This window comes from Anolis carolinensis, chromosome 3 (assembly GCF_035594765.1).
Source record: "Anolis carolinensis isolate JA03-04 chromosome 3, rAnoCar3.1.pri, whole genome shotgun sequence".
Classification (NCBI taxonomy): Eukaryota; Metazoa; Chordata; class Lepidosauria; order Squamata; family Dactyloidae; genus Anolis; species Anolis carolinensis.
Genome location: NC_085843.1, coordinates 259,244,397 through 259,253,330, shown reverse-complemented (window position 1 = coordinate 259,253,330; position 8,934 = coordinate 259,244,397). Strand labels below are relative to the sequence as shown.

At 36.7% G+C, this 8,934-nt stretch overlaps 1 protein-coding gene across 1 annotated transcript in view; it reads right to left on the bottom strand.

Moving 5' to 3' along the window:
* Positions 1–3,836: 3,836 nt before the first annotated feature.
* p2ry1 (purinergic receptor P2Y1) overlaps positions 3,837–8,934 on the bottom strand; it is a 32,880-nt gene continuing 27,782 nt past the window's right edge. Inside the window, exon 3 of the transcript XR_010004770.1 lies at positions 3,837–7,682. The gene's annotated coding sequence lies outside the window, so the exon portion shown is untranslated. The remainder of the gene's footprint in view (positions 7,683–8,934) is intronic.

Genomic DNA, 8,934 nt, shown 5'->3' with positions numbered 1-8,934 from the left:
GGGAGGTTTGCAGTGGAAAATAGGTTCCTGGCCCTACATTGTTACCCAGCCCTGCTATATCATCTCCAAAAAGGTATCACCCCAGTCTTGGCCCTTTTGTTATGCAGACTGAACGAGCCCACAGCAGTAGTTATTTTGGGCAAAGGGCAATTCAATGTTTTCTTTTCATTGTGTGATATTTAGTGTAAAATTATATGTTTATTATATATTACAGTAATACCTTGACTTATGCATTTAATTTATTCTGTGACTAAGCTCTTAACTCAAATTGCTCTTATGTCAAATTGGATTTCCCATTGAAATGCCAGCCCCACAAAAGCCACACCAATAAAATGTACTTTATAAATAAAAAATAATGTATGAAAATAATAATAAATAATAAAAGAGAATGTAAAGTAATAAACTGGATTTATTAAGTGTAGAGTATGTATTTTCCTTCAAGATCAGACTTCACTTAATCTTCTTCTTCTTCTTCATTGACATTTGCCTTTTTCACCACACTTTCCTTGCTTTCACTTGCATGGTGGTTCAATAAAAACCTGTCCAAGGAGTTTTGTTTCTTCCTCCCTTTCAAAATGTTTCTAAAATGAGTGAGGCAAGTGTTGGGAAGGGAAGGGAAGCTCTCTCGGGATTGAAGGAGAGGGCAGGATTGGAAAGTTATAAGCCAATAAGATAAGTTTCCTTTTCCTGCTATGAGTGGGAAACTTCAGTAAAATTCTTCTGCAATTATCAATTAGAATGATAGGTATTTGTGTCACTTGCCTATTTTCATCAGGATAGAAGTTTACTGCTGAGAGACTCCTGGCCCCTAAGCTTTCCTGCAATCTTCCAAAGCCCTCGAATTGCAGATATAACTGCAAGGACAAGAGCAAGGAGCTTTCCTGGCTGCTCCCTTAAAGCTCTGCTTCAGATGCCAGGTGGCATACTCTCACACTGACTAATAACTCAAATCTCGGCTCACATGTCAAAGCAAAAAAAATAACTGAGCGATGGCTCGTAACTCAAAACTCTCATAAGTTGGTTTGATTATAAGTTAAAGTTTCACAGTATTTTAATTTTTCGGTTTCAAACTAATATGTTATAATTCATCTGGTCCCCTTCTCCCAGTGCCCAAAGTGGCAGTTGGGGGTCTATCCATAAACAATTCAATCCCTACAGAAAGTCCTGTTGAAAAATCTACAACCAGGAGGGATAGACAAAACTGCAGAAATGGAAGCTCACATATAAAGTGCCTGAGAAATGATGTGCACCCAAGTGAACAGCTGCTGTCCAGATTTAGGCAACTGCAAAAATCTCATCTTCTTTTCACTGATGCATGGCAACAAAACTTTAAAAATCAATACAGTATTGTTATGATGGAACTGGAAATTGTCAAGTATGGACTGTTGTTATTCTTAAATCATGATATCTCACAACTTGAGCAATTGATTTTTGCTACTGATCTGCTGTATCTTTTCTTTTAATCCATGGAAACACGGAGGCTATTCCTCCACACTTAAAAACACCATGGTTCGCTTAAGCATCATGGGCATAAATATTGGAATAACACTTTTAAATCCATCTAAAATATCTAAATTAAAAATTTTGATTATTTTTTTAAAAACCTCAGATGTTCCTAATTACATCTGGCCCTCTGTATCCATAGATTTTGTATCATGAAAGGCTTGAAAATATTCCAAAAATTCCAAAAAAGCAACTGCTTGATTTTATCATTTTATATAAGGGACAGTATTTTATTAAACCATTATACATACAATGAGACTTCAGCATTCATGGATTCTGGTATCTACAGGGGATCTTGGAATGAAGCCCCAGCATCCACCACATATATACCAATATACTGTAGCTATTTTCATTACTATTCACAATGCTACCACTGAAACATAATTCTGGTATACCCTTTTCACATCTCAAGACTAAAGTACTGACAGTATCCTTAGGTCCTCATCATACTAGAGCTTGGATCCACTTTAAATCCACTTTAGGGAGGGACCTTTAAACAGCTCAACCGGACAGGTTCTGGGCCTCACCAAACTACAAACCCCAGAATTCTGCAGGAGGCAGAAACCGGATTTGAAGTGGATCCATGCTCTGGTGTGATAGTTAATCATGTTGCATTGTTTCCCTTCACTGACCATTTTTGCAGACTTTTACACACTACTATAAAAAACTGAAAGACTATTTCTCTTCTAAAGAAAGAACTACAACTTACTTTAGTGTGGAAAAATAAGCTAAAACCATATTTTTGCTTTAAAAAGAAGAAGATTATGGCTTATTTCAGAAAATTGTAACCTAATTGAAAACAGGTAAAGGAAAACAAAAGCATAAAAAAGCAAAGAGACAAAAAGCTTGGGGGAATAATGTTAATAACAGTAAGACCAGCAACAGTTCTGGAATCTTTAAATATGTCAGAAGCAGCAAACCCCCCAGGGAGATACTTGGGCTATTGAATGATTAGGAGGCTAAATGATATCTAAGGAAGGAAAAGGAAAATGTAGAGAAGTCAGGCTGTATTGTGCCTTTACTCATTTCATTTTTAAAATAAAAAAACAGAATGGAAATCTTCTTAATTTTCTTTCCATCCAGAGAAGATGGAGCTTTGAACACTGAGACTAAGTTCTATGCATAGGGCTTACGAATTCTTTGAAGTTAATTCGATAACTGAAGGCTGCAGATGTACACTTGGATAAAATGCTCATTATCTGTCTTTTAAAATGAAGGGGAAACCACCTCCTTACACAGCAGTGAATGCTGTTTTTGCTTGTAAGGAGAAAGATTGGTTTAACCTTTTGCAAATATGTTAAGCAATGCAATTCGCTTGAACCAGATGAAAGAAAGAAAGAAAGAAAGAAAGAAAGAAAGAAAGAAAGAAAGAAAGAAAGAAAGAAAGAAAGAAAGAAAGAAGGATCATTTGACTTGCAAAAATAATTTGTCCTTCAAGCAGCAGTGCTTCTATTTAGAATTTGGGCCACGAATCCATGGATATGCTATTTCATTCCTAGCACCCATTTTCTATTTTCTTTTCCAAACAAATCTTCAGCAGTCTACGGCTACAGAACATGTTCTGTTGCACTGTATTTGAAAATGAGGACTTAAAAAGAGTTTTTGCTATTTTTTGAAAATCACAGACTTCCCTAAGCATGTCAAATTCATTTTGCTTCTTAGCGGCCTTCTTTTGGCAATGTTTATGATGCCTATTTGTGAGTTAACTGGCCTGTGTCTGCACAAATTGCAGGAAAATATTGTTTGAATATGATGATGAGGAAGAAAAAACTGTCCATCTTTTATCTCCTGTTGCTGCTTCAGTTTCAGACCATCTAATTTCTTTTTCCTACCATCTATCTGACACACTAATGTTCATGACTTGCCAAATCACATAAGCTAAGGGTTCAGCACAGGTGAAGAGTGGCAGGGTTATTTAATCTACTAGAAGAGCACATTCCCTTAAATGCAAGCTAAAAATATAACAAGTCACAAGAACGGTATGTAAAAGCGAAAGGGTTTCTTTTTGTTTTGTTTTGTTTTGTTTTTTACAGAGCTTGCCACTTCCTCAAGCCAGCCCTCCTGGGTTGCAAGATTCTTTCACAACAAACAAGGGGCAATTTTTTAAATCTGTTTTATAAGATTTTATCACAACAACCAGCAAGTCTGCTATAGTTTCTTTAGCATATATATTGGATACATACCAGGTTGAGCAACTGTAATGTATCATACATTACAGGTGCTCAGTGTATCATTATTGTCACCTCCTCTTCCTCTATAACCTGCCTTTTGAGTTTGGTCTCAAGATGACATAGCTAAAACAAACCCAGCTAAAAATTCATGGCACACAAAAGTTAGAAATTAATTACATTTATTTTAAAAATTAAAACCTGTTAAAATATAAACTATTAAAAGAAAATCAACAAACAGAAAATCTAGCACATTAGGCAAAGTTCTTTCCCCTTGGGAAGTCAGTCTTCTTAGGCAAATTCCAGGATTCCATAGGAAAGAAGCATGACATTTAAAGCCAAATCATGCTGCTATAATGAAACAGTATGTAAAAGAACCCCAGGACACATGGTTTGGTGACTGATTCATGTCCAAGTACAATTTAAAGCACCTGGCATCTCCAGATTGGCCCTGGAAAGGCTTCCATCTAAGGTCTGTCTCTAGGAAATCTGGCACAAAGTCAGAATAGACAAAATGAGGTTGATGAACCATTTGTTTGACTCAATAGCAAATAGTTGCCCATTTTCCTTGATATCTAAAGTATCTTCTCTACTTACAAAGACCTGCCCCTGTCAGATCCATCACCATCTTATGACATGCTGGGCATAATGCTTTCCTCACCTTTAATTTCAGTTAACATTTTATTTGTTTACATTTCTCAAAGCTAAAAGAAGGAGGTGGCTGGACACAAGAGCTTGGGGATGTTACCCTTTTTGGAGGAGCGAAATATGACTCAGAAATCCAGTCTAGATAGATTGGATAGAAGATTCTGAGTGTTGTACTCCAAAAGGTTCTTTCCCGAGTTTCCTGAGTTAGCCTAGCTGGTTCCACTTTTCAAGACTGCCATTTTGACTACCCATAGTGTGAAGAAATACATGGGAATAGTAGGCAAGGGTGAAGAGCTGCTCAGATAATGAACTTACATACAAACACCTTTATTTCCAGCTATACACAGTGTCAGAGGCAATGTGTGCATATCTCCTCATGACTACTAGAGTAGCCTCTGGCTGTAGCATAGACAGAATTCAAATGTGTTTCATATTGACAGTCTTCTTCCTGCATAGAGGAATTCTATTTCAGCCACTAAAATTAAGGATACATTTTAATAGTGACAAGTGTCCATCAATGTCACTTGAATTCTCTATGGTCTAATTTCACATGAATACACATGAGAACTACACTATGTGAAAACTGGGGTTCAAGCTTTAGGCAATAAAACTTTGGGAAAGGTTTTATTTATTGCACAGCAATTTACTGCACTGCGATGATTGATCTGTGGAATGCCAGATTTGGTTGCCCATGTCCTTTGTACACTGCATCCAGGTTTTCCTTTTGTTTACCATTCTGTCTGAAGGATTATTTCAAAACTAGGATGAAAAAGATATAATTTCATCCATTAACCTATCTGTAGGTGTTTTTTTTTCTTCAGTGCTCATTCAAATAGTAATTTTTTTCCAGGCTCATTCATCTGCATGCTGGGGGTAATCCTATAGATACAATGAAGGTGCATGTATGGAAAATATCAATATCTACAGGCTCAGATCTATGTTTTGGCCTTACTAGGGAGTTTCAAAACATTATAATCCAAAAAAGAGACCAGGTTCACACCTGCCTAGCAAAAAGCAATGTGACATCTGAATATAGACCATGTACATGTACATCTGAATATAGACCATGTACACTAACGTATTTGAAGAGCTTCCACTTAAGTGTCAACACCATTTTCTTCTAAACCTTTCATTACTATAAAACTACATTTCAGGATGCTGATAGTCTTTTTTAAATGAAACCTTTCCTAGTTAATTTTCCCCAGATGTTTAAGATTACAGCTTTCATCATCCCTAGTTTACTAAGGTTTGTGGGAGATATTGTTCAGCACATCTGAACAGCTAAGAGAAGCCATTCTGAGGAGCTGTTAGTACTCAATCATTTAAATGTTAATATAACCCCAGATTACCTTAACGACTACAAAATGCAACAGATATAACCCAAGATGGGGTCCATATTTACTTGAGCCTCTGTATTTTTCTCAGCATAGAGAGGAGGGAATGTGTCAATTCTGTTGTGGGTCTTCCTAGTATCTAATGAAATCAGATAAATTGCTGGGAAACCAAGATCATGTAAGTGTATTGGCAATGCTGACTGGCTGTAAGGGCCCTTTCACACTAATCCAAAACCTGAGAGGAAGCGGGTTAAAATAATCCGCTTCCTCTCAGGTTCTAGCCCCAACTCCCAAACCAAAACTCAGCTTTTCTGTGAGGGGTGGCTAGATGGCATCCCAGGTCAACCAGTCTAATGTTTTGGTTTGGGGAATTGGTGTGGCCTTGTTAGCTGCTGATCACCAGAGGTGAAGAGGAGATTTACCCAAAGATGATATGTGTAGAATTTCCACACCCCTCATAACAATTTATTTGGTTGTCACTGCTTTTGCATGTTTTATGTCTGTCCTAACAACTTAAGCACATAAGGTGTTGTGGGCACTGAGCCACATCTATGCCTGAGATTAGGAGGACCTGTGGGACCTTGTGGAGTAGATTCCAGTTCATGTTTCACAGTAGAAAGGTGGGAAGAGTTGTAGTTATTTTAATCTTTTCAATTATTGTATTTCACTTATTCCCCCCTCCTTTTCCACCTATAATCCTTCCACCTTTTCCTCCCCTGACCAACACACATTTTGGTGCCTCAAATGTTTGACCTGTATCTGTACCTGTTTACTCCAAACATCAGCTCTAGCTTTTGAGATACAGAACATAAGCCATATTTGCTCGCCCATGAAAAATCATGATTATATAAGAAACTAGAGCTAATGCAGTCGATACAATGCAATTTTCTGAATCAATGTGTCTAATAACCTCAGGAACTGGCCTAAAAACCAAGGCACCAAGAAAATGTTTTTGTTGAGCTGTGTAATCTAAATGGGACAAATAATAAGGTAGGCATAATTTCTAATGTTTCTCTGGATTTAGGAAAATTCGTTATCATTCAAGATCTTGAAGTGGGCTGTAGGAAGATCTTGTTTTTACCCAATGCATGAGCCTGTTTTGTTTATTGTGTAAGCTAACCTACGTGCTTACCCAGTAAAGCATTTCAACCTACAGCCAACACAGAAGAAAACTGTTTCACATTGATTTTCAGTCATAATGTGTGCAGTGTGGTGGTTAACACTACGTAACTTCTTAGAAGTAAGCCTGACTGCATTTAATGGGGCTCACTCTGAAGTGGTTATAGCATTATAGCATAAAACGCCTCTGAATACCAATTGCGACAGAACATGAGTAAGAGAGTGCTGTAGTAAATATATAGGATTTTAAGTTGGCCCAGCACGATTGATCTTTTTCCTTGTTTCCTACCAAGCTGTGACCCATAAGCTAATGCTCACAGATTGAGGCATCACAAGATCAGAATTCCCACTTGCTGGTTTTCTTTGCATGAGCAGGTGATCATGTGCTCTTATCCACAATGATGCTTAGTGGAAATACTTCAGGTCCCAGGTACACAACATCAAGGATGGTGCCCATAGTATGATTCATAACAATTTCTGGTTTTGTTTTTTGTTTTTTTAAATGGAGTAATAAGGCTAAATCTGCTTTTAAATTGAATTTACTGATGGGAGGGGAAATTATGTTTTTGTAAAACTTTATACAATTTGTCTTCTATATTTGTGGGTTTAACTCTTAAAGATTTGATTATTTGTGGATTAAAATGGAATCTTTAGGCCATCTATTGCAACTCTACGGCTATCTTTTGGTGCAGCTTCCTAGAGAAGTGTTCTCTCAGATTGAAGGGTCCTGCACCACTAACTCCCAGCGAATGTAGAGGACTGACTGTAAAACAGGCAGATTTGTCTCTTTACAACCATCCACTTTATCTGTATGTCTGTATCCACAATACAAATGACATGGACAACAAAGAATAAAGGCCACCTGGTGACCTCTGCGAATGGTCATCTCAATGGATGGCTTTCCATTCACCTAACAAGTTCCTTTTTTTTTTTTTTAAATTTTTTTATTGTTGTTTTGTCATCTTATCCCACTCCCACCCTCCCACCCTCCCCTCCTTGTACATACACTTTATACAACAAACTACAGAAGTTACATTTGAAATATCAATCTCAATCTTAATTTTTCCACTCCACATCTTAGTACATTCTCTAAATAGTTCTTAACTGGTTCCCACATCCCCTTGATTATTGCAATATTTTCAATTTTATCTATATTATTCCATTTGCAATTTGTGATTTCTACATTTAACATATCAATTATATACTTATACCAATTCGTCAGAGTCCATTTTGTTTTATCTTTCCAACCGCTCACTAAAACAGTTTGTGCACATGCTATTAATTTGTCAATCATTTTTTCTTTTTGTATATTCTTCACTTCTGTTATCCTTGCATGTAGTACATTTCTATTAACTATTACTATTTGTAGATTTAGCATTCTATTGATTTCTCCTTCAATCATTCTCCAGTATTCTTGCACCCGATCGCACTCCCATATCATATGATTGAACACCCCTCTTTGTTCACAACCGTGCCAACACCTATCTTTCATCCCTGGTAAAAACCGTGAAAGTTGTGCAGGAGTTCTGTACCATTTTTGTAACATTTTCCTTCTTGCTTCCCTTAATACATTGTACTTTTCTTTTGCTATATTACTTATTTCCCTTTGTATATCTTCCCTCTCAATTTCCATGTCCATTCTCCATGTTTGGAAAATTTCCTCTACTATTTCTTCTTTTACCGTTATAATTTGTTCATACAGATCTCCTGCCACCTTCTTTTCCTCTCTCAAACATTTCCTAATCGCCTTCTCAAATGGACTGTCCTGTTCTCTAATTTTTTCTCTCAATCTAAAAATTTCCTGTCTTATAGCCCAGCTTTGAATCCAATTCCCTGATCCTATCCAATTCTGAATTTCTTTTTGTTCTACAGGGTCTCCATCTATTGTGTACAAATCCTCCACTAACCTTTTCCCTCTACTTTCAATTGATCTCAATGTTCTGCCTATAATTTCGTTGTTATTGTAATTAATTTGCCATATAGTTGCCATCTTATTCTCATTGCCTGGACTTAGCTTCTTCTTTCTTTTTTTCCACACTTTTATTGTTCCTTTAAAAGGTTCCTTAAATTCTGCTTCTTCTCTCCTACTCCATTCCCTAAATATTATTTCTTTTTCTTTAGTATTATTTATTATCTTCTCCATATTTGCCCATTTTTTTTTA